At 43.6% G+C, this 27,341-nt stretch overlaps 1 protein-coding gene across 1 annotated transcript in view; it reads left to right on the top strand.

The window, feature by feature from the left end:
* The first annotated feature begins 4,609 nt into the window (after nt 1-4,609).
* Nucleotides 4,610-27,341, top strand: part of LOC120940551 (band 4.1-like protein 4B) — a 245,453-nt gene continuing 222,721 nt past the window's right edge. The window contains exon 1 of the mRNA XM_040353484.1: nt 4,610-5,033. The gene's annotated coding sequence lies outside the window, so the exon portion shown is untranslated. The remainder of the gene's footprint in view (nt 5,034-27,341) is intronic.

Genomic DNA, 27,341 nt, shown 5'->3' with positions numbered 1-27,341 from the left:
AAAATGGTCAGTTCATAGAGTATTTTTGTTCCAAAGGGGGATCGACGAATCGACCTCTCTTATGGGAGTGACGATTTTCATTTTTCTCCAAGGCATGGGAAGAAATATGTGGAGAAGAAGAAGAGGGTGGTGTTCTGCGTGAAGCATTGGTAGTGGATGCGGCCTCTTCCAGATGAAGGTCCTGCAGGGTCTGTTGAAGTTCCTCCAGAGATCTACATGTGTATTTGGAGCCCTGGAAAACAAAACGGATGGAGAACGGGAAACCCCAATGATATGGGATGCTATGTCGTTGCAATTCTGCTAATTGAGGCTTCATTGCACGCCGTTTGGAGATTGTTAATTGTGACAAATCAGCAAAGAGTTGATAGTTTTGCCCCTAAAAGGTCAGGATATCTTTGTCCTGAGCTGCAGCCAATGATTGGTCTTTTGTGTGATAATAATGGAACTTTGCGATAATATCGACTTGAGGGCCATCCAGTTTTTTGGAAGTGAGGGCATGGTGGACTCTTTCCATTTCAAGTCGTTCGATAAGTTTGGCTGGTTGGAGTTCTTAAAATACATAAGTAACTGTAAAATTGTAGTAATTATTGATTCAGGAATGACCCTAATGCGCAGATTAGAACTTCTGGCTCTGTTCTCATAATCTTCCAATCTGCTTTGTAATATTGAATTTTCTTCTTTAATATTTTCAATTTCAGTCATAAAATCCTGAGCAGTATTTTCTATTTCATCCATTTTGAGTTCTAATGCTGCCGCTCGGTTACCTATCTCCCTTATTTCTTTAGTCAAACTGTTGGTAATGTGTTCAGATGTCTGCTTCAATGCTTTATTAAGCATTCTTTCAAATTGTTTCATAAGGGCAGGGGGGAGCAGAAAAGTCTTGAGAAGAGCCTTGTGAGAAGAGAATTTCTGTATCTGACTCACCAGGGAGTCTGTAGCTGTTTTTGCTTGTGTGAGCACGCTTCTGAGGTAAAAGAGGATAAGGGGGGTGGTGCCATCTTTACAGCGGCCCGTGCCTGTGCCTCTTTAATCAAGGTGTTTTTAGCCCTATTTTGGCTGCCTCTAAACAAAGCTCCCGTCTTTCGGGGGCTAGCGGGGAAGATTGAGAACTTTCATTACCGGCTGGTTTTGGCGAGGACAGCAGCAATTTCCCCTCAGGAAGCGGAGCTCTGCATGTCTGCCCTGTTAGACTCCGCACATGCGCTCAACGATGGCATATATTTGTAGAATAAATACACACTTAAAGGTATGTGCCTATTAAGGAGTAATATAATGTTTGTGTTTGTTTATGATATTTATATTAAAGCAATTTTTAAAGTGTATAGCCATCCTTATGTAATAACTGAATGTTGTATGAAATTCCATTTTCAAGGGTTGGATAAAAATGTATGATGATTTTCTAGGTTAAACAAATCTAAAGTGGTGCATTATTTGGATTATAGTAAAGTGAATCATAAAGCAGACCTTGCAAACAACATGAAACATACAGAATTTATACATTAATTTAATAGGTGCTTTGCTAATAAAACATTCTATCCACATAATCCTTAAAAACACTGAAAGTTGAAGACGCTATTTTGCCAAGTAGATTTCTCTACTTTCAGCATCTACAGGTCACCATAGGTAGACAAAGGCAAAAATGTGTGTCACTGGTGCCATCACAGTATGCTTTATAGAGAATGCATGCATATGACAATGGGATCAGGAAGAAGTCTAAATACAGAAGAAAAAGATGTCCCTGCCATCCTCCACATCCATTTTGGTAGCAAAATAAACATAAATGGTAAGGATTACATAGCATAGGAGGCATATAAATCAAAATATTATAAATAGGTATATGCCACAAGAGTAATATTATATGGCAATGTTTTTTATCTGCACCTCTTCCTCATGAAAAAGATTACTTTAAGAAACTAGACTGAAAGTTTGATCTTTATGATGGATTGGCAGCCAATTCTACATTGATCTCTATACTGAGTTATATAATAACTGTGACAATTTCATATTTAAAGCAATTCCTTATCACCAAAAAACTCAAAGTTTAAATATTTTAAGAATTCATTAGGTATTCATCTAGATCTAAAAGTATGCTCAACGATTCTTGGTAATTTAGTTAATTCAATTACAGTTTTTGAAAAATGGAGGACAGTGAATCTACAAGGGTAGCAACAAGTTTTGCTGCTAGTGAATGTTAACAAATGAGAACTACCATATGATTGGTTGTTTTGGGCACCATATTTTCCATTCTATGTTTTTGTACACTTACCCCAATCCATGTTGTTATTATAAACTGCATTATCTCATAAATATAGTTTAAAAATACCAATGCTCTCTAAAATACTTGCCAGTTAATTTACTTATAAAGCAAGTATCACAGAAAGCAATTTAAGTGTTAATAATAATCCCTAATCTAGAAATACAACATATTCAGTTGGATATAATAATGGTGTGTAATTCCACTGCACTGAGTCATAGTTCTGTTTTTCTCTATACCGGGAAAACATGTACTGTAATGGTAACTTACAACATCATCTTATCATTAATAATTATATATCATAGTATAATAAAAGGCTTGTTGTGAAGCATGTCCAACTGGCAGGATAAATGCAGGTTTATTTAATAAACAATGCAAGGAGGAAAGTGATTTGCGATATTTGTATTTGTATTAAGAGAGGTATGGACTTCAGAGAAAGAGAGATAATTTTGCCCCCGTACAAATCATTAGTAAGACCTCATCTGGAATATGTAGTTCAGTTTTGGGCACCAATTCAGGGGGATATGATCAACATGTGTAAATGCATACGTGGCCCATAAAGTCCATCATTTTAAGGTCATCGCAGAGGACAAAGGGGGCACTCTTTAGGTCTGGAGGAAAATAGATTTAGGCTGGGTTCACACTATTGTGAACTGGCTTGCGGGTATTCCCACATCCAATTTGCATAGCAGAAAATTGTGACCGGCTCTCTATGGAGCCGGTTCACACATCTCCAGATCGTCTCCGGAGCGAGTTGGACTGGAGTCCTGTGCATCTTTTGGTCCATTTCAGGTCCTAATTCAGCCAACAATTTGTGCTGAAATCGGACCTGAACCAGTGAATGGAGACTGCTGTGAGCAGCTTCATGCTCTAGTACAGAAAGGTTTCTTTACAGTAAGAGCTGTGTAAATGTGGAATAGACTCCCTCATGAGCTGGTTCTGGCTATCTCAGTAGATTTCTTTAAAAAAGGCCTTGATTCTTTGCTAAATGTTAGACATGTGCACACTAAAATATTTTGTTTTGTAATTTTGTTTTCGTCTGAAAAAAATTTTTATTTAGTTACTCCCAAAATTCCTTTTTTATTTATTTTGTTTTTCGTTAAAAAAATGCATTCGTCCGAAAATCCTTATTAAGGTCGAATCTGTCATTGAAGGCTTATGGTGTCTGTCGAATGTTCTTAAAAAAAAAAAAAAAAAAAAAGAAGATTCGACAGAATCTTAAAAAAAAAAAATTTGAATCTTCATGTCTCTCTATGTCAAATCTTCATGTCTCTCTATGTCGAATCTTCATGTCTCTCTATGTCGAATCTTCATGTCTCTCTATGTCGAATCTTTTCTCTCTATGTCGAATCTTTTCTCTCTATGTCGAATCTTCTTCATGTCTCTATAATGTCGAATCTTTTCTCTCTATGTCGAATCTTTTCTCTTTATGTAGAATAATATTGGACTAATAGAGTTAAGGTTAGACACATTCGACCGCAACGAAAGTGAAAACAAAGCATTTGTTTATGTCGGATCTTTCGGTTTTAGTTTTCTGTGCTTTTGTTATCCTTTGTTAAAACGGTAACAAAAATACCTGAAATTCGGACGAAAATGCATTCGGATGAAAACGAATGCACATGTCTACTAAATGTACACAATAAAAATGGACACTAACATTTATACAGTAAAGTTGATTCAGGGAATATCCGATTGCTTCTTGGGTGATCAGAAAGGATTTTTTTCCCCTGGTGAAGCAAATTGGATCATGCTTTGCTGGAGTTTTTTATATATATATATATATATATATATATATATATATATATATATATATATATATATATATATATATATATATATATATATATATATATATATATATATATATATATATATATATATATATATATATATATATATATATATATATATATATAATTGTTCCCTCATCTCCAATAATGATTTTCCCCAAATAAAATCAATAGATTTTTTTTTTAACTTTAAATCCTCATCTCTCTTTCCAATGCCTAATATGCTGGGACTACAATTTTTTTTTGATAACTGTGGCATATCTCTGAAATCCAGACCAATAAGAGTAAACGTTTGTTTCCGAAGTGGTTAAATGAAAATTGTAAATCACATGACACTCCTAGAATCAAAAGATCTTATTTTTTTAGAGATTAGAGTCCCCATTTGCCTCTCCGGGCCTCCTGGAAATGTATTATTGGGTGTATCTGGAAAAAATTAATAGTAGAATATGGGTAGAAAAATGTAATGTGGATACTGTATCCTGTTCTCGTTTGCCAATGCAAGTTTTTGTATTTTATTACTTTAGCACTAATATCGTTTTCTTAGCCTTATATATAATATTATTCTGTTCATCTAATGTAAAATCCCAAGCATAATATTTGTTTGCTTTGAATAGATTAAAGAATAATTACCCATTCCAATTTGTTTATTGCTGTATGTGTTCCCATTGAGAAATGTTCTAACTCTTCCCTGCTGTATACAAAACTAGTGAAGTTAGATGTTTATTTTTTCAATGACTAGCTCATTTGTGCCCTCAGAAACCATACTTAGTACTTGTGTTTTGTTATCAGGTATCCATTGTCACCAGGAATTAAAAGCAGTGATCTTCATATATTCAACTTTGAAGAAAATGGAGGGACCCGTTATACATCAAAAGCATCCAGTAGACATAACCACCATCATCAACATCATCACCATCACACTCACTCCTCCTATGGACACCTTGTCACTGATAGTAAAGATAAAGTTTCTGGAGGTACCAGTACAAGCAGTAAGTGTAACCCTTTGCTGATTATTAATAGTCAGAATTTGTATTATCGGAACATTTTAACACTCTTGTTCAAATCTACAACATATGAAACTAGTGGCAGATCTTCCACCATAGCTGCTAGTCAAACACATAAACATTATTAGCAGTCTTTTGATTGGATTCCAAATTATAGGAATGTAACAAAGAAGGAATATATTGAAATTGAAAAAAAAACATTCAGTTGCAATTACTGAAAAAAGATTTTGTTAATGTGCCTAAAAATCAGTTAGCTCCATACTTTCTGTAGTGAGCTGACAACACAGTGCTTCTGCTGCACTGAAATCATAAGCCCTGCCCAGTTCCCCCATCTGCTGGAATACAGATCACATCCCTCTCTCTTTAACGTAAAATCATAAGGAAAAGGCATTCTGTAGTCATGTAGCAAGTGCTGATAACCTTGATATCCTTATTTTAAGTAGGAAACCATTTCTGTATCTATTAAATTCATAACCCCAATGCATTTGTTTAATCTTGATACTACTTTCATATATCTTATAATCTTCCCACTTTAGTAAGGCATACACAGACAGTAAATTATGCATGCCTGGAATTTAGACCTGCATCGTATAAAATCTGATACTGTATGGATAAAATGGACCATTTGTAGAAGGGTCTGGGATTTTTTTTTGTTTAATTACAGGCACCAACAACAAGATTTACATTTAAAGTTACTATGGCTCATTCTCTGCAAGAGGATATTTTCGTGTTTTAAATTTTCCTAATGCAAGGATGAGAGATTAAAAAAGACATATAGATGGATTCAGAGACAGTTACGCCGGCGTATCAGTAGATACGCCGTCGTAACTCTGAATCTACGCCGTCGTAAATTTAAGCGTATTCTGGAAACCAGATACGCTTAAATTAGGCAAAGATACGAGCGGCGTAAGTCTCCTACGCCGTTGTTTCTTAGGGTGCATATTTACACTGGGGGCTAGGTGGCGCTTCAGTTGAGTTCGGCGTAGAATATGCAAATGAGCTAGATACGCCAATTCAGAAACGTACGTGCGCCCGGCGCATTTTTTTACATCGTTTACGTAAGGCTTTTTCCGGCGTAAAGTTAGTCGAACAAATAGCTGGCCTAGCCAATGTTAAGTATGGCCGTCGTTCTTGCGTCGAAATTTGAAAATGTTACGTCGTTTGCGCAAGTCGTCCGTGAATGGGGCTGGACGTAATTTACGCTCACGTCAAAACCAATACGTCCTTGCGGCGTACTTTGGAGCAATGCACACTGGGATATGTCCACGAACGGCACAATCACGTTGGGTCACTAGTCATTAACATAAAACACGCCCCCTGTACATCTTTTGAATTAGGCGCGCTTACGCCGGCCCATTTACGCTACGCCACCGTAACTTAGGAGGCAAGTGCTTTGTGAATACAGCACTTGCCTCTCTGACTTATGGCGGCGTAGCGTATATGCGATACGCTACGCCGCCTCAAAATTAAGCCGCCATACCTGAATCCAGCTAATTGTTTCAATTTTACATAATTTCATGTAGTATGCCAGTATATTGTCACTTATCATTGGTGGGAAACCTATATTGACTTTTTTATTATGGATTACAAATCAGAATGTAATAGACCTGATATTATGCTGTCATTGCTCATATACTGTAATCTGGTAACCCAGGAGGTGAGTATATCAGAAAATTGACGTATATGAGTCAGAGTCAGGAGATTAATTTGCTTTTGAACACAATTTATACTTCCCAACACATTAATTAAAGGATTGAAATTTGAACTTTGTAAAAGTTAAGAAAGGTTGTCTCCATTTAGCATAAATAAAGAAGGGTATTTAGTTATAGTACCCAGATATTTTAATTGTGCTTTAATAGTTTGGAAATGAAGAGAGATGTTTGGAGGGTATCTATACACTATGGGCCAGATTCACAGAACAAATACGCCGGAGTATCTACTGATACTCCGGCGTAATTTCAAATTTGCCGTGTCGTATCTTAGTTTGTGATTCACAAACAAGATACAACGGCTTTTGGCTAAGATCCGACAGGCTTACGACTTCGTACGCCTTCGGATCTTAGGCTGCAATACTTTGGCCGCCGCTGGGTGGAGTTCGCATCGTTTTCCAGCGTCGGGTATGCAAATTAGCATTTAAAATTTTTTTGGTGTAAGTACGGCGTAAGTACGTTACGCACGTCGCCATTCACAAACATGTCGGGGCGCCGTAATTTCGCGCAAAGCACGTCGGGAAAATTGCGAACGGAGCATGCGCAGAACGTTCATTGCGGGAGCACGCCTAATTTAAATGGTACACGCCCCATTTGAATTAGGCGGGCTTGCGCCGGACGTCTTTACGATACACCGCCGCAAGTTTACGGGTAAGTGCTTTGTGAATCAGGCACTTATGCTGAAAACTTGCGGCGGTGTAACGTAAACAGGATACGTTACGCCGCGGCGCAGGTACCTGAATCTGGCCCTATATGCCCGTATAGACATCGCCTATATATGCAGGATCCTAATATTATTACTTAATAGCAAGTGCCAAAATTGCCACATTGCTATATACTGTATATACAGTACCTAGAATATGAATACCTTGAATAAATAATTAACACATCAAAAAAACAAGACAAAGACTAAATATAATCATAAAGCATTTAAGGTTTTAACGTTAGCATAATTTGGTTAGTATTATACACAAATACAAAAACAATGCGCTTTACAATGCAAAAATTCCCAAAAATAGTGCTGCTACTTAAATAATATAACCATGACTAAATATGAAAAACATAAATATATAACCGTGTGTATATATAATATAATCCGCAGTAAGCTATTAAATGTGTCCAAAAAAAACAAATGTCCTTAATAATGAAAAAATGTATATACGTATATAAATATACTGTTAAAAAATATATACTGTAGGATTGGGGGATCAATGGTAGGTGCGTTTTTCAGTGAGTACGCCAGTCCAATACTGAGTTTTTAAGGGCCTGGTAGCCCACTTTTATTTAAAAACATCAAAGTTCAAAGATACAAAAGCAGCCCTCGCAGGGGGGTTTCATCATTCCTGTATCTTGAAAAAAATCAACAGTCGCACACAGCGTCGGATTCGCACACAGCGACTTATCCGCACACATAGTTTGATTCGCACACATCGACTTGTCCGCACACAGCGACTTATCCGCACACAGCATTTGATTCGCACACAGCGACTTGTCCGCACACAGCGCTTGATTCGCACACATCGATTTATCCTCTTGAAGCACACAGCTTCTAGCTGCAACCCATGCAGCCTCTCTCTTCTCTCAGAGATATGGGAGCTCACCTGGTTCCCAGGAACAGACCTCCTGTCTGTAGGGTGGGGCCCAGAATGCTGGTCAGACCAGACTTAAAAGGCCCAAGACACAGCTGTCCAATTAGTGTGTCTTTTTCTCCAGAATTTGGCGTAAACGAGCCATTTCTCACACAGCACAGGGTCCCATTCTTACAATACATATAAAAATAGTGAAATAGTCTTATAAATCCACACCAAAAAAAGACAGTCCTTATTGAAGTGTGCAAAAGCAATATGTGTATATGATGACACAAATTCCTCCACCAGAGTGATGAATGGGAGATCAGCTCCCATTAACCACTTAAGCCCCGGACCATATTGCTGCCTAAAGACCCAAGGGGTTTTTACAGTTCGGGACTGCGTTGCTTTAACAGACAATTGCGCGGTTGTGCGACGTGGCTCCCAAACAAAATTGGCGTCCTTTTTTCCTCACAAATAGAGCTTTCTTTTGGTGGTATTTGATCACCTCTGCGGTTTTTATTTTTTGCGCTATAAACAAAAATAGAGCGACAATTTTGAAAAAAATGCAATATTTTTTACTTTTTGCTATAATAAATATCCACCAAAAACATATATAATTTTTTTTCCTCAGTTTAGGCCGATACGTATTCTTCTACCTATTTTTGGTAAAAAAAAACGCAATAATCGTTTATCGGTTGGTTTGCGCAAAATTTATAGCGTTTACAAAATAGGGGATAGTTTTTTTGCATTTTTATTTTTTTTATTTTTTTTTACTACTAATGGCGGCGATCAGCGATTTTTTTCGTGACTGCGACATTATGGCGGACACTTCGGACAATTTTGACACATTTTTGGGACCATTGTCATTTTCACAGCAAAAAATGCATTTAAATTGCATTCTTTATTGTGAAAATTACAGTTGCAGTTTGGGAGTTAAACACAGGGGGCGCTGTAACATTTAGTGTTCACTTTGTGTGTGTTTACTAGTGTAGGGGGTGTGGCTGTAGGAATGACATCATCGATCAGGTCTTCCCTATAAAGGGAATCACCCGATCGATGCGCCGCCACAGTGAAGCACGGGGAAGCCGTGTTTACACACGGCTCTCCCCGTTCTTCAGCTCCGGGGAGCGATCGCGACGGAGCGGCTAAAAACAAATAGCCGCGCCGTCGTCCCGGATCGCTCCCCGAGCGGACCCGACCTCCGCATGTACCGGGGGGGTCCCGATCGGAACCCCCACCCACGTCTAGCAGAGGACGTACAGGTACGTACATGTGCCTGTCCGTGCCATTCTGCTGACGTATATGTACATGAGGAGGTCGGGAAGTGGTTAAGAAACAAGCTCACCAGATGATGTTTTGAAGGAAGTGCTTAAAGGGATTGTAAAGGAAATTATTTTTTTCATAATAAACATCCTTTACCTGCAGACATTCCTCTTTTCAATTCCTCATTGTTCGTTTTTGCTCAGAAGTTGCTCTATTTCTTCTCTGTTCTGTTCACTTCCTGCTTGTCTGATTGTTACTCACCACCGTGAAGGGAGGCTTTACTGCAGTGGTCAGTGACGTGCTCGCCCCCTCCTGGGAACTACATCTGTGTGGCAGGATGCTCTCTACGTGTTAGAGACTTCAAGGAGGTGTGAATTACTGGGCATGCCACAATGCATACTGGGAAATGTAGTTTTTACATGAACGAGCACCGCAAACCAGGAAGTGAATGAGAGAACAGAAACTAGAAGGCCGAAGATGATATAGATGAAGGAATTTAATAGGTATTTTCTCGTTTTTTTAACAGAATCATTACACTGTTCTGTCTGTCTACCTTGCAGACATTAATTTTAGGCAAAACATTTTTTTCCTTTACAACTCCTTTAATTGTGCATGCTCACAGGGTGACACTGTGGATGTACTGGTATAAATGTACCAACATCCCGATATTTTGAAATAAACACTGATTAAACGAAGAAATTGGACTTTAAACGGCACATAGGTAGTTCATGTAAAAATCTAAGGGTTTTATTATAGAATAATTTATTTATAAATATCAGTGTAGTAATCATCAATATATGACCCAGAATAATGCTCTAGTATCACTTCCAAAAACTACAATAACATTGGTGAACTCAAATTACAAGAGATACATCTCCAACAAACAATAATGGTTGAACGGTGTGCATATGAAGTGAATAGCCTTAATCATGTGTCCAGTATGCAGAATGGTTTTCCTGCTCTGCAGAAACCACAAACAGTGGACGCACATACTATACAGCATGTGGGTTAAACAGGCATTCGTGAGGATATACCTCAATGGGATACACCACAAGGAGATCGATGTTTAGAGAATAGGTCCCATCCAGTATTAAGTAAGAGATTTCAGCATCAAGACACAAACTCCAGAGTGTGCAGTGGACCACATGAGATGTTGTAGTAATCCATGGTGGTGTGCAGAAAAAAGACAAATAACCGCACATAATGTGACTCTGTATGGTATGTTTAATAGGTAAAAGAAGGGTGGTTTACACTTACAGTATAAGCCTGTTTTATTGGAATTTTTGTATCTTAAAATAGTATAGGTAGTTTGCATTGATTCCGTGAGCGTCATCCGATGCGTTTCGTCCTATTGGACATCATCTGGGGTGTGAGGGTCTTGTATAATAATTGCCATATATATATATATATATATATATATATATATATATATATATTGGTCTGCCAATGGGAATATGGTGTCGGCAAGCGTTCCACGTCTCGCCGTCATCTCCTGACATCTTTAAATAAAATAAACCATTTAAACAACCTGTGCTTCAAACTGGGTACACCGACAACAACACCAAAAATACTAAATCCAAAAAGGGAATTTGAAACATTGACATCAGAAAATGCCCCAAATATTGGGATGAACGCTACATTATGATTAAAACAAATAGATAATAATGAGGAAATTACAATGTAGGAATCAACATGGAGTGGGCACATAAAACCCATAAATGGATTACTGTATATACTCGAGTATAAGTCGACCCGAATATAAGCCGAAGCACCTAATTTTACCCCCAAAAAATGGGAAAACGTATTGACTCGAGTATAATCCTAGGGTGTCCATGTGCATGCCTCACTGTGTCCATGCCTCACTGTGTCCATGACTAGACTGACGTTTAACATTGGAGTCTATGGAAGGTCCCCTGGGCAACAAACTTTGCATACTTGTAGAGGAAGAGTGGGGCTACATGTGTGCCAAGTTTGGGTTCAGTGGACCTATGGCCGGCCGGTACCGGGTCCCCAAATTCTCGGAGATCAGGCACAAAAAGGTGACTCGAGTATAAGCCAAGGGGGGCATATTCAGCACAAAAAAATGTGCTGAAAAAATTGGCTTATACTTGAGTATATATGGTATTTTATTTAAAGGAGATGTTAGGAGATGATGGCGAGGCATGGAGGGCACGCTGATGCTGTATAGACACGTCCCAGCTCAAAACGAGGCTTGAGCTGCGTTGTCATATACCAGTTTCCTATACATTCACAGTGGGATTTGATAGCGAGGCGTGGAGCGCACGCTGGCGCCATTTTGGAACATCATGGATTTGAACATCCAGGTGTCCCATTTTTTATGCAAATTTCCATTGGCAGTCTACTCTATATTTATTGCAATGCTTATACACGACCCTCACACCCCAGATGATGTCCAATAGGACTAAATGCATCAGTTGACACTCGCTGAATCTATCTATACATTTTTACATCGATCGCCTTGTGGTGGATCCCGTTGAGGTATATCCTCACAAATGTCTGTTTGACCCACGTGCTATAGTATGTTTGTCCACTTGTAAGTATGTTTGTCCACTGTTTGTGGTAAGCGTGCCAGTCTTATCACTTGTTGTTTGCTCCCTTCAAGGTTCATTACCTTGAAGAAGCACGAGAAACTTTTTATGCACATCATTTTTTTTTATTTTTTTTTATGAGGCCTCGTACACACGACCGAACATGTCTGCTGAAATTGGTCTGCGGACCAGTTTCCGTGGACATGTTCGGTCGTCTGTACGGCCGACTGGACAATTTTCCGGCGGATCGGACAGGTTTCCAGCGGACAAATGTTTCTTAGCATGCTAAGAAACATGTCCGCTGGAAGCCTGTCCGTCGGACATGTTCGGTCGTCTGTACTACTCACCGGACATGTCCGCTCGGCCGAAAGCCCTCGCATGCGTCGAAGTGATTCGACGCATGCGTGGAAGCATTGACCTTCCAGGATCGCGCACGTCGGCGCGTCCACGTCACCGCGTTTGCTGTCTGTGGGAAATTTGGTCTGATGGTGTGTACAGCCATCAGACCAAAATCCGCCAGCGGACATGTCCGATGAAAACGGTCTGCGGACCGTTTTCATCGGACATGTCCCGTCGTGTGTATGAGGCCTAAGATGAACTGCCTCATAGTGTTCACTTATGAATTTAAGTAACTTTGGGCCAGATCCACAAAAACCTGGCGTAACTTAAAAAATCCCATTTAAGTTACACTGCCTTAAAGTTTCTACCTAAGTGCCCGATCCACAAAGCACTTATCTAGAAATTTCAGGCTGTGTAACTAAAATTCCGCCGGCGCAAGGCGTTCCTATTCAAATGGGGCGAGTCCCATTTAAATGAGGCGCGCTCCCGTGCCGGCCGTACTGCGCATGCGCAAATTTACGATACGCCGAGTTTTGAGGATCGCGACGGCTTAAAAAAGTTGCGTCGGGGAAAAAAAAAAAAAAATGACAGCGTCGTTTGGCATGCATTCCTGAGGGAGAACTCCATGCCAATTTTCAAAGAAAAAGCATACCAGGCCCTTAGGTCTGGTATGGGTTGTAAGGAGACCCCCCTACGCCGAAAAATCGACGTAGGGGGTCCCCCTACAATCCATACCAGACCCGTATCCAAAGCACGCTACCCGGCCGGTCAGGAAGGGAGTGGGGACGAGCGAGCGCCCCCCCCCTCCTGAGCCGTGCCAGGCCGCATGCCCTCAACATGGGGGGGTTGGGTGCTCTGGGGCAGGGGGGCGCACTGCGGGCCCCCCCACCTCAGAGCACCCTGTCCCCATGTTGATGAGGACAGGACCTCTTCCCGACAACCCTTGCCATTGGTTGTCGGGGTCTGCGGGCGGGGGCTTATCGGAATCTGGGAGTCCCCTCAAATAAGGGGGCCCCCAGATACCGGACCCCCACCCTAAGTGAATGGATATGGGGTACATCGTACCCCTATCCATTCACCTGTAGGCAAAAAGTTAGTTAGTAAACACACAACACAAGGCTTTTTAAAATAATTTATTATTCTGCTCCGGATGCCCCCCCTGTCTTCTTTATTAGCTCTATTAGCAGGGGGGGCTTCTTCTTCCGCTCTCCGGGGGTCTTCTTCCACTCTCCGGGGGTCTTCTTCCACTCTCTGTGGGTCTTCCGCTCTCCACCACGTGGGTACTTACCGGAGCATGATGGGACGGTGATGCCTATATAAATGTGATGCAAGGCGCGCTTCCATCATTACAGCGACAACAGGCGACGAGGCAACATCGGAAGAGGGGAGAAGAACAGAAGACCCTGACGTCACAGAAGACCGCGCCGGCTGCCTGTTTGAAATCGAGCTAACACACAAACATAGCAGGCAGCCAGCGCTGAAGAAGAAGGCACCGGACATCTGCAGAAGAACCCGGGGTTCGCCGAGTCAACAGCGGAAGAGGGGAGAAGATGGAAGAAGCCCCCCGGAGTCCGGAGAAGCCCCCCCCGGAGAGCGGAGAAGACCCCCGGAGAGCGGAAGACCCCCGGAGAGTGGAAGAAGACCCCCGGAGAGTGGAAGAAGACCCCCGGAGAGCGGAAGAAGAAGGCCCCCCTGCTAATAGAGCTAATAAAGAAGACAGGGGGGGCATCCGGAGCAGAATAATAAATTATTTTAAAAAGCCTTGTGTTGTGTGTTTACTAACTAACTTTTTGCCTACAGGTGAATGGATAGGGGTACGATGTACCCCATATCCATTCACTTAGGGTGGGGGGCCGGCATCTGGGGGCCCCCTTATTTGAGGGGACTCCCAGATTCCGATAAGCCCCCGCCCGCAGACCCCGACAACCAATGGCAAGGGTTGTCGGGAAGAGGTCCTGTCCTCATCAACATGGGGACAGGGTGCTCTGAGGTGGGGGGGCCCGCAGTGCGCCCCCCTGCCCCAGAGCACCCAACCCCCCCATGTTGAGGGCATGTGGCCTGGCACGGCTCAGGAGGGGGGGGGGGGGCGCTCGTTCGTCCCCACTCCCTTCCTGACCGGCCGGGTAGCGTGCTTTGGATACGGGTCTGGTATGGATTGTAGGGGGACCCCCTACGTCGATTTTTCGGCGTAGGGGGGTCCCCTTACAACCCATACCAGACCTAAGGGCCTGGTATGCTCCTGGGGGGGAACCCATGCCGGTTTTGTCTTTACAAATTGCCGTGGAGTTCTCCCTCGGGAATGCATACCAAATGCCGTCGCTGGAATGGGCTTTTACATGGTGTGACTAGTTTACACTTTGTAACATCAGCCCTAGTTTTACACTTGCAAAATAACACTTACGGCGAAAAAACGAAGCTGGAAAGCTTTGTGGATCGCCTTAAGTGCTAATTTGCATACTAGCAACGGCATTTCGACTCGAAATGCCCCCAGCGGCGGATGCGGTACTGCATCCTAAGATTCGGCAGTGTAATTCAATTACACATGCCTGATCTTCTGCCTAACTTTGGAAAAAGCCTTTTGAGGATCGTTTCCAAAGTTAGACACAGACTGAACAGCAGTTAAGTCTGCGTATCTCTTTTGAGGATCTGGCCCTTTGAATTTTTTTTTTTTTTTTTACATCATTTAACACTTTTATTTATTATTTGTTGTTCACTCACCATATATTCACACCTTGAACATTTCAGGTTCAATTCTTTGTATAATTTTATTTGTTGACAATTAAGCGCAGCTTATCAGTTGGCAGATTATCAGTCTTAATGTGCAATTTTTTCCTTTTTCTATTCCTAGTAATAAAGTGTCAAACATCAATCTTTACCTAAACCTTAAAGTGCTCTGTTCCTTTAAATCAATTTACAATGATAAAGTGCTATGTGGCTGCAAAATATAAAAAAAGTGCTGTATACAAGTCCATGTGTATAATGAAGCTACATTGCTGGATCATGTAATTAAAGATATATTTTACATGTTTTTTACATATATTTGCTAGTTTGTTTTGCTAGTGAAGGCGTTTTCTTTTTTCTAGTGTCTTTATTTACTTCTAACTTTAATGTACTTGTTCCCCAGAAGGGTGTGTATATCTAGTAGCCTTGTAAAACATTGGTTTACCAGTATTTCATAAAAATCAGTTTGACCTGAAATCTTAAATATACATATGGAGAAATATAACACTTTACTGCTGGAGGGGGAAACACTATTGCAGGGGAAAACATAACATACAACACAATCAGAATTTGTTGTTCAATGGTTACAGAAAAATAAAGACTTTTCCTGCCAGGGAAATCTTTTTTTCCGTGTCAATATATCTTTATTGTGTAATAGTAACAAAAAGTATACAGAATTTTCAGATAGTATTAACATATATAGAGGAAAATTCTTAAATATAATATAATGAAGCATTACTTCTGTATCACATATAATCTCCATTCTTAAAAATGTGATCAAAATAAACTCAAAAAACTGTGAGGTCAATTGACACATAGTCCTGGATATCTGAGGTCTTGCAGCGTAACTTATTGACTCCGTTCCAGACGTTGTAATGCTTCCAAGTCGTTAGAGGCGTCTATTTAGTGTTGTAGTTTCCTAATAACTTAGGTAATTATAAGTCGCAAATTCAAGATAAAAAAGAAAGACAAAATCAAAGAAAAAGTTAAAAGAGGGGAGGTAAGGGAAGGAGGGAGGGGTAGGGGGATCTGCAGGACTAGACCGGGGATCTATCAGTATTTTGGTAAAATAAATCAGGCCACCTGTACAATGGTTGGACTACCATGGCATCATTACCGCATTAACAAATGTGTTCTGCATTGTGAGATTAATCCAGGGTTCCCATATACATTCAAATCTGGCGATCGTGTCCGTTTCAATGGCCGACATTTTGGCATACATCATTGCTGTGTTCATTCTATTGACAGTTTCGCTCATTAATAAATTAGGAGATTTCCAAGCTTTCGCTATTGTTTGTTTTGCCGCCATAAGGAGCTGTCTAATCAGATTGAAATGCATATATGACATATTGTTTGGTTTTAAATTAAGTAATGCCATTTTAGGATCCAAAGGGAAGGAAGTTTTAGTGAGGGCTTCTATTGTTTGGAAAACTTCCGACCAAAATACCTGTGCCTTTGGGCACGACCACCATGTATGAATATATGTTCCTGTACCAGAGCAATCCCTGAAGCATTGATCGGAATAATTACTCGAGAATTTAGCCACTCTGGTCGGCACCAAATACCACCTAGATAGTACTTTGTAGTTTGCTTCCGCTGCTAGCACATTAGAGGAAGCTGTTTTAGTATTGTTCCATATTTGCTCCCACTCCTTCTCACTCAATTCTGTACCCAAGTCTTCTTCCCATTTACGGACATATGATAGTTTCCCTTTGTCTGGTTGCGAAAGTAGTTGAGAGTATAGGGCTGAAATCACGTTTCTAGCGTGGGGATTCTTATCACATACATTTTCAAAGACGGTGAATTTGTTCGGCAAGATTGCTGAGTTAGTAGGAGGTTGGAAACATTTTTTTATCTGTAAATATCTAAAGATTTCCTTTGGTGGTATACCATGAGTTTTACACATAGATGGGAAGGGGGTCATTGTCGTTGAATCAAAAAATTTGTATTTGAGTGTACAGTCCTTTTCCACCCATTCTTTAAAGGAACTGGGGGAGACCCAAGCTGGGTAGAATGCCGGATTTTTATTGAAGGACAGTAACGGCATTAATGGAGACAAAAGGTGATGTTTGGATTTAACTGAATCCCATAAGGAAAGCGAGTGCTTCGTGACTGGGTTGGTAATATGCTTACGTAACTTTGGAGAGATCCACAATAAGTTAGATATAGAAATAGGGTCGCTTTCCACTGCTTCTATTGATACCCAAAGTGGCACCTCTTTTTTGGCATGATATTTTGTTAACATTGCCAGTTGTGCTGCTTGGTAGTAACGGGCAAAGTTGGGATAACCGAGTCCACCTGCCGTCTTGGGGAGATGTAAGACTTGTGGTTTGATTCTTGGCCTGGAAGAACCCCAGACGAAGGCGGAGACCCGTTTTTGTACTATTCTAAGAAAATGTGCTGGAATGGGTATAGGGAGTACTCTAAAGAGGTATAGGAGTTTGGGCAGTATGGTCATTTTTGTTGCATTAATTCTACCGAACCAGGATAAGGGAAGTAGGGCCCACGAGTTTAAAAGACTTGTTAAATGTTTCAGAAGTGCAGGATAATTGTATGAATATAGATCTAATATGTTAGCAGTGAGGTGTATTCCTAAATAAGGGATGCTTTTGGCTGGCCATTCGAAGGGAAGACCCACTTTCGCCGCATTCAATTCTGTGCAGGAAAGAGAAACGTTGAGGGCCAGACATTTCCTAGGATTTATCTCTAAACCCGAAAAAGACGCGAATTGGTGTAAAATCGGTGTTAAGTTTGGACCAGAAACTTGGGGGGACGAGAGGAACAACAAGATGTCGTCCGCATATAGACATAATTTGTGTTTTACACCACCAAATTCAATACCCAGTACCTTGGGGTCAGCTCTTATTTTTTGGGCCAGAGGTTCTATGAGGAGGGCAATCAATAAAGGGGATAATGGACAGCCTTGTCTAGTGCCTCTCTGTATGGAGAATGCATCTGATTTATAGCCTGCGTATTTGACATACGCTTTCGGGTTTTTGTATAACTGTAGAACCCATCGTATGAAGTTGGGACCAAAGCCCCATTTCAGCAATGAGTACTCTAGGTATGACCAAGAGACTGAGTCGAAGGCTTGTCTAATATCTAGTGATAAGAAGCATGCTGGGATTTTCCTCTTTCTTGCAATGTGTGCTAATAGACTTGCCCTCCGAATATTGTCCCCTGCTTGTCTATTGGGCATGAATCCCACTTGATCCCGATGAATCAGTGATCCAATAATCTTATTCAGTCTGCTGGCTAGGATTTTGCCAAGTATTTTAATGTCCGTGTTAAGCATGGATATTGGGCGGTAGTTTTCGCTAAGGGTAGCGTCTGAATGCGGTTTGGGTATCATACAAATCGTGGCCGTGAGGGATTCTTGTCTAAAGGATTTGTGGCTCAATAAATCATTGAAGGCGTCAGCCATTGTGGAGGAGATCTGCTCCTTGAGCGTTGTATAGTAACGTGCAGTGAACCCGTCTGGACCCGGTCTTTCATTTATTTTAAGGTCTTTAATGGCCGTCAGGATGTCTATTGTTGTTATTGGTTCATCTAAAAGTGCGTTTTGGGAATCACTCAATCGCGGTAACTGTAAATCAGAAAAAAAGGTATCAGCTTCCTGTGAATTGAATGCTTTAGTTTCGGAGTATAATTTTTTAAGGTGTGTACTGAATTTTTGCACTATTTTGATCGGGTTACTAGAAATGTTATTATTTGCAATTTTTAATTGAATGGGTTTGTATGTTTTATTGATTGAATTAAGTGATCTTGCAAGAAGTGAGCCTGATTTGTTAGCATGTTTGTAGAAAAAGTGTTTCGTCCTACGCAGAGATTTATCGGCAGATTCCGTGAGAAACAAATCATATTCCGTTCGCGCCTTGTCGAGACAGGCTTTTGTTTTGGGCGAGTTACTATGTTGAAAGGCCATGAATGCCAGATTGTGTTCTAGTTCAAGTTTATTTGCTAGTTGCTTGCGTTCCCTTTTAAGGATCCCGTATTGTTTTTGTATTATTCCCCTCAGCACTGGTTTGTGTGCTTCCCACAGTGTAAGCGGTGAGATTTCCGGGGTTGCATTTAGTGTCAGGTATTCTTTTAGGCTTTGCTCTATTACCTTTTTATAAGATGGATGTTTGAGAATTATGTCTGGCAGGTACCATGTGGAATCATGCTTTTTGGGTATAGTAGAGGCTAAAGTGGTAAGGACTGCATTGTGGTCCGACCAAGGAATAGGAATGATGCTGGAGTCAAGTACCTCCGGCAGCATACCTATTGTCAAAAAAATATGATCAATACGACTAGAAGATTGATGTGGATTTGAGAAGTATGTGTAAGAGCGCCCGGTGGGGTTCGTTTCCCTCCAGGAGTCCACTAGATTGTACTTAGATAGCAAATTGGAGAGGGACCATTTAACCTGTTTTTTCGGAGGGGAGTAGGGGGTTTTGTCCAAAAATGGGAGGAGAACCTGATTGGAATCCCCACAAATAAAGAGGGAGCCAAATTTGTGTGTGTTTACCACTTGAAATAAGTGCATCATGAATGGGAGTGGGTTTTGATTGGGAGCGTAGTATGACACAATAGTCACTGCAGTGTCCATTATATGTCCTGTTAGTATGATGTAGCGACCCTCTGGATCTTTTATTTCAGACTTTACAGTAAATGGTGTAGACCTATGAAAGGCAATTAGGGTGCCCCTTTTTTTAGATGAAGCGGATGCTGTATATACCTGAGGGTAGGAAGCATGAAGTGGTGTGGTGGTAGGGGTGAAGTGGGTTTCCTGTAAACATAATACATGTGCTTTCTTGGCTTGAAAATATCGGAAAGCCTTCACTCGTTTTTGTGGAACATTTAGACCCTGCACATTTAATGACAATACATTCAAAGGAGCCATGGCAGCCAAACCATTCCGCACCTCTTACCATGTGATCCTGCACAACGATTACCCGGTCTAGTCCGTGCAGATGGGGAAAGAAGAGGAAAGAGGGGATTCATGAAAATGATTACCTTCAAAAAAGAAAACAATATATTACTGATAAAATAACAAACAAGCATCAGAATGAACATAAAATGTTCCGAACTGGCCCGTGATCGGGGGAGAAGTACCCGGTCAGGGGAAAAAGGGCCCACGTCTGACCCCCGCATATTATTGCGAGGATCAGAGGGGAGCCAAATGTGACGCATGTATTTTCCGTGCGATGGAGGCCCGCATCCAAAAAAAATTCTGTAAGTACCCATACTTACAACATCTGTAATAACTTCTATAATAAACAGGGTAACTGGTCTTTGTAGATAAGACAAACTATTGATTTTAAAAAGGGGAGAGAGAATAATGTGGAACTCCACTCAGTGAAAACCGGGATGGTGTTATCTCTCGCCCATTAGGCAGGGAAGAATTAGCATAAAGGTAAGGGACTATATGTAGGGTACTAGGAGAGGATGGGTTAGATTGAAGTGACCTAGTGAGAGGTTGGTAAAAATAAAAAATAGTGTAATTAGTAAACAACCTGGCAGTTGGGCTTACTGGTTCCATGGATAGGGGAGGGGAGTGACTAATCTTGTAATGTGGAGAAGCTGAGCCACTAAATGAGATCACAGGCATATTAGTGGTCCCTGTTGTGAGGGCGTTGGTTATAACAATGGATGAAAAGTAAAAGAGAAAAATAAAGAAAAAAAAATGGCACTGTTACTGCCGTATGTTTTGCAGTCAACATATGAACAAGTTCCTGCCCTTAGGCAGAGGAAAAATAGGAGTATCTTGCGCAGAGGAATCAGTCCATAGTATCTTCCTGGTCTTGTGCTAGCTCTTGAGCCACAAATCTGCCACGCTTGTGCATTTGTTGGATGCCGTTAATGTGGTCTTGCTTAGGCGAATTGTTGTGAGGAGAGGAGGATGCAGATCTTCTACGTGCAGCATGTGTTGTCCGTGGTTTTTCAATTATTTTGAAGTCAATAAGTGCTTGATGAAGCTGATCTGGGGTTCTGCACACTATTTTGGTACCTTGAAAAGTGAACCTCAGGGAGAAGGGGAAACCCCATTGGTATTTAATTTGGCGATGCTGCAATTCCTGAAGGAGGGGTTTCATAGCCCTTCTCTTATTTATCGTCAGCTGGGAAATGTCCGCAAAAATCTGATAGTCATACCCCTGAAAGGATAATTTCTTCTTTTCTCTGGTGGCCTCCATTATTAGTTCTTTGGTTTTATAGAAATGGAATTTGGCTATGATGTCTCTAGGCCAGGGGTGGGCAATTATTTTTTCGATTGGGGCCACATGAGAAACTAAAAATATTTTGGAGGGCCGGGCCAAAAGGCTAAACTCAATACTGCATAAAATCAATTGTATTTCTTTATAAAAAGCAGTAAATATCATTGTTGGAAAACTGGGGGACAGAGGCTGGGGACATGGCACAGGAGGGGGACAGAGGCTGGGGACATGACACAGGAGGGGGACAGACGCTGGGGACATGACACAGGAGGGGGACAGACGCTGGGGACATGACACAGGAGGGGGACAGACGCTGGGGACATGACACAGGAGGGGGACAGACGCTGGGGACATGACACAAGAGGGGGACAGAGGCTGGGGACATGACAGGAGGGGGACAGACGCTGGGGACATGGCACAGGAGGGGGACAGACGCTGGGGACATGACACAGGAGGGAGACAGACGCTGGGGACATGACACAGGAGGGGGACAGACGCTGGGGACATGACACAGGAGGGGGACAGACGCTGGGGACATGACACAGGAGAGGGACAGACGCGGGGGACATGACACAGGAGGGGGACAGACGCTGGGGACATGACACAGGAGGGGGACAGACGCTGGGGACATGACACAGGAGAGGGACAGACGCTGGGGACATGACACAGGAGGGGGACAGACGCTGGGGACATGACACAGGAGGGGGACAGACGCTGGGGACATGACACAGGAGGGGGACAGAGGCTGGGGACAGGCAGCCACTGTTTAATCAATAACAATTGATTAAACAGTGGCTGCATGTGATGGCACAGTGGCTGCGTGTGATGACACAGTGGTTGCGTTTGATGGGCACAGTGGCGACAATTGATGGCACAGTGGCTGCGTGTGATGGGCACAGTGGCAACAATTGATGGCACAGTGACTGCGTGTGTTGGCACAGTGGCTGCATGTGATGGCACAGTGGCTGCGTTTGATGGGCACAGTGGCTGCGTGTGATTGGCACAGTGGCTGCGTTTGATGGGCAGAGTGGCTGCGTGTTATTGGCACAGTGGCTGCGTGTGATTGGCACAGTGGCTGCGTTTGATGGGCACAGTGGCTGCATGTGATTGGCACAGTGGCTGCATGTGATTGGCACAGTGGCTGCGTGTGATTGGCACAGTGGCTGCGTGTGATTGGCACATTGGCTGCATGTGATTGGCACAGTGGCTGCATGTGATTGGCACAGTGGCTGTGTTTGGGAACAGTGGCAACAATTGATTGCACAGTGGCTGCGTGTGATTGGCACAGTGGCTACGTTTGATGGGCACAGTGGCTGCGTGTGATTGGCACAGTGGCTGCGTGTGATTGGCACAGTGGCTGCGTGTGATGGGCACAGTGGCTGCGTGTGATGGGCACAGTGGCTGCGTGTGATTGGCACAGTGGCTGCGTTTGATGGGCAGAGTGGCTGCGTGTTATTGGCACAGTGGCTGCGTGTGATTGGCACAGTGGCTGCGTGTGATGGGCAGAGTGGCTGCGTTTGATGGGCACAGTGGCTGCATGTGATTGGCACAGTGGCTGCGCGTGATTGGCACAGTGGCTGCGTGTGATTGGCACAGTGGCTGCGTGTGATTGGCACAGTGGCTGTGTTTGGGAACAGTGGCAACAATTGATTGCACAGTGGCTGCGTGTGATTGGCACAGTGGCTGCGTTTGATGGGAACAGTGGCTGCGTGTGATTGGCACAGTGGCTGCGTGTGATTGGCACAGTGGCTGCGTGTGATTGGCACAGTGGCTACGTGTGATTGGCACAGTGGCTGCGTGTGATTGGCACAGTGGCGACAATTTATGGTGGCGAAGTGGCTGCGTGTGTTGGCACAAGTGGCTGCGTGTGTTGGCACAAGTGGCTGCGTGTGTTGGCACAAGTGGCTGCATGTGTTGGCACAAGTGGCTGCGTGTGATGGGCACAGTGACCCCTCCCGGCCCTGCCTACTGTTATCACTGCGGCGGGGAACATAACAGACAGCGTTCGTTTGAACAGCTGTTTTCCCCGCTGCGCATAGACACTCCCCCTTGGACGGATCTGTCCAATCGCGAGCAAGGGGGAGTGTCTATGTGACTCCCCCTTGCTCGCGATTGGACAGATCCGTCCAAGGGGAAGTGTCTATGCCATAGACACTCCCCCTTGGACGGATCTGTCCAATCGCGAGCAAGGGGGAGTGTCTATGTGACTCCCCCTTGCTCGCGATTGGACAGATCCGTCCAAGGGGGAGTGTCTATGCGCGGCGGGGAAAACAGCTGTTCAGACGAACGCTGTCTGTAATATTCCCCGCCGCGGTGATTAACGTGGCAGCGCGGCGGGGGTGGGCCGGATTAAAAGGTCCGCCGGGCCGTATACGGCGCGCGGGCCGTAGTTTGCCCAGGTCTGCTCTAGGCGGTCCATCCGTTTTCCTGGGGGCAAGAGCCCTGTGGACTCTGTCCATTTCCAGTCTGTTTGCGGGTATGCCAGGCAGCAGTTCCTGACATAGTGCCAATATGGTTGTATGCAGATCAATGACCGATTCGGGCAGTCCCCTAAACCTTATATTGGACCTCCTGGCTCTATTTTCGAAATCCTCCAGTCTGTTTTGCAGGGTTAAGTTTTCTTCTTTAAGGGTATCAATTTCAGTCAAACACTCTTGTGTGAATACCTCAATTTCGTCCACTTTTGATTCGAGGGCATCAGTGCGGCCCCCAAGGTCCCAAATCTCCTTGGTGAGATTGGCTGTTATCTGGTCTGAGGTAACTTGCAGCGCTCTGTGAAGCATCTTTTCAAATTGCTTCAAAAGACCTGAGGGGACCGCTGCATCCTGTCCTAATAAAGATGAGGATTCTTCTAACGTGTCCTCTCCCTCACTATCAGTGATGATGTTCCTGTGGGAAGCCATTTGCTTCTCTGGTTTGGCTATAGGTTTTTTCTTCCTCACTACCTCTGAGGAGAATTCACCTGAGGGGACCGGCGCCTTTTTCACAGCCGCGCTCTTAGGATGCTGAGCGCCGTTTGTACCGCTGTGTTTGTTCTTTCCCCTGTTTCCTCCCAGCACCATCTTATATCATTAGGTGCCTCTCACCTTCCGGGAGTCTGTTCCAGTGTCCCCGTTCGTTTTGACGGTTCGGTCCGTCGTTTATATGCGGGTATTTCTCCTGCACGGAGCAGAGCTCTAGCCCGGCATTACCGTTCCGCTAGGCTCCGCCCACACGTCCCTCGGGAAATCTTTTTTTCAACTGTAACTCAAACCTTGGAAATGTGTGTGGAATGCAGTGTTTCACCTTTGAGAAACTGTTTATTCACTCTATTTGATTTATATATATATATATATATATATATATATATATATATATATATATATATATATATATATATATACAGGGGCGTAACTAGAAATCACAGGGCCCCATAGCAAAATGTTGTATGGGACCCCCCCTCCAAAAAAAAAATGAACTAATGCCATTGAACAACATATTACTACACTCATGTGGCACAGTACCCAAGCAACAGCTTATATTAATTTTGAACAGCAAAACAAAAATTTAAATAACCATATAATAAATAAAAAAATAATTGTTTGGGTGCAACGTCCCACGACTGCACAATTGTGAGTTAAAGCTACGCAGTGCCGAATCACAAAACGTGCTCTGGTCAGGAAAGGGGGGGGGATTCTTCTGGGGCTGAAGTGGTTAAAATGACTAGGCTAGCATACTTCAGTAAATCCTGACAAATACCGTACATATGATTCACATAGTGGGAATGACACAGTATTTGAAATCTTCAATACGTTTGTAGAGAGATAAATGTATGACGTTTACCATTGCCACTATTGCTATTACTGCAGATTTTTTATTTTTTTTGCCATTTTTTCTACAAGGACAAAAATAAAAATTCTCACTCGAATACAGGGTTTTTCTCCCCCCACAGGACACCTTACGGATACATCAAACTGGCAATGTTAGCAATCTAATCACAAACCTGTAATTCTGTGAACAACAATTTCTTATTGTGAACAGTATTGCAGCTTTTATGTTCATTTAGGTCAACTGAAGATCAGTAAGGGCTCCACAGCACACTGAGTCACCTACCTTAGCATCCTCAGCCTTAAGTTGGTGTGCGGTCACAGCAGGGCAGGCACTGGCAGTCAGAGGAGCCGAGGAGAGCCGTGCGGCGGCCGAATTGTAATTCCCGCCGTGGAGCCTGCAGCACCTATGATGGACGTCACACGTCTTGTGTCCCGCCATTGGCGCTGCAGACTCCAGAAGGCGGGGCAGCATCCGAGCACATTTTTAGCCCCGAGCGTCTGGGAGTCAGGACCATCTGATGCCGAAAGTGGCCGAGTGCCGCCAGCGCCGAGTACGGCACTCGGCCGTACTCGGTAACACTCGGCGCTGACGGCACTCGGCCGCACTCGGCAACCTTCGGCATCAGATGGTCCTGACTCCCAGACGCTCGGGGCTAACAATGTACTCGGATGCGGCAAACACTTGGGGCTTTTTCTTCATCCTCACCGGTAGGGTTGTCCCGATACCACTTTTTTAGGACAGAGTACAAGTACCGATACTTTTTTTCATGTACTCGCTGATACCGAATACCGATACTTTTTTTTAAAATGCAGCCATGTGTCCCCAAATGCAGCCTTGTGTCCCCCCCATATGCAGCCATGTCTCCCCCCCCAAAAGCAGCCACGTCTCCCCCCCATATGCAGCCACGTCTCCCCCCCATATGTAGCCACGTCTCCCCCCCCATATGCAGCCATGACTCCCCCCCCCCATATGCAGCCATGTCTCCCCCCCATATGCAGCCATGTCTCCCCCCCATATGCAGCCATGACTCCCCCCCATATGCAGCCATGACTCCCCCCCCATATGCAGCCATGACTCCCCCCCATATGCAGCCATGTTTCCCCCCCATATGCAGCCATGACTCCCCCATATGCAGCCATGACTCCCCCCCCATATGCAGCCATGTCTCCCCCCCATATGCAGTCATGTCTCCCCCCATATGCAGCCATGTCTCCCCCCATATGCAGCCATGTCTCCCCCCCCCATATGCAGCCACGTCTCCCCCCATATGCAGCCATGTCTCCCCCCCATATGCAGCCATGTCTTCCCCCCCCATATGCAGCCATGTCTTCCCCCCCCCATATGCAGCCATGTCTCCCCCGCCGTCTAGCTGATCGGCGCTCAGGCCAGGGAACATAACAGCTTTCATTTGAATAGCTGCTGTTCCCCGCCGCACGTCGTCATGGCCCCTTCCCCTTGTCCGGGCACTTTGATAGACAGATCACCTGTCCAATCCTGGGAAAAGTGCCTGACAAGAGGGAGGGGCCATGACGACGCGTGGCGGGGAATAGCAGCTATTCAAATGAAAGCTGTTATGTTCCCTGGTCTGAGCGCCGATCAGCTAGACGACGGCAGCAGCTCTCCTCCAGTGTGATGTTATATATACCTGGGGACTGCTCTGCTCTCCGCCCTCTCTCCGACTTCTTCTCCGCCTCCACTCCGCCTTCCTCGCTGCCCCCTCAGTCTCCTCTCTGATCGGTTCCCGCCATCTCTCCGCCCCCTCTCCGCCCCCTCAGTCTCCTCTCTGATCGGTTCCCGCCATCTCTCCGCCCCCTCTCCGCCCGCTATCCGCCCCCACTCTGAAAAAAAAAGTATCCGGATTAGGCATCAGGAGCATTTGCGCGAGTACAAGTACTCGCGCAAATACTCGGTATCGGTCCCGATACCGATACTAGTATCGGTATCGGGACAACCCTACTCACCGGGCCCCACTAGGCTGCGGGCCCCATAGTGATGAGGACTCATTACTTAATTGATATCATGACAAAATCAGGGTCACCCATACTGCCGGATGATTTCAAAAAACTAAAGTGAGAAAATGCCATCTGGACAGAATGATTTCACATCTCACCTCTCCATCGTCCAAGGGCCAACA

This window comes from Rana temporaria, chromosome 5 (assembly GCF_905171775.1).
Source record: "Rana temporaria chromosome 5, aRanTem1.1, whole genome shotgun sequence".
In the NCBI taxonomy this organism is placed as follows: domain Eukaryota; kingdom Metazoa; phylum Chordata; class Amphibia; order Anura; family Ranidae; genus Rana; species Rana temporaria.
This window is presented reverse-complemented; position numbering and strand designations above follow the sequence as displayed.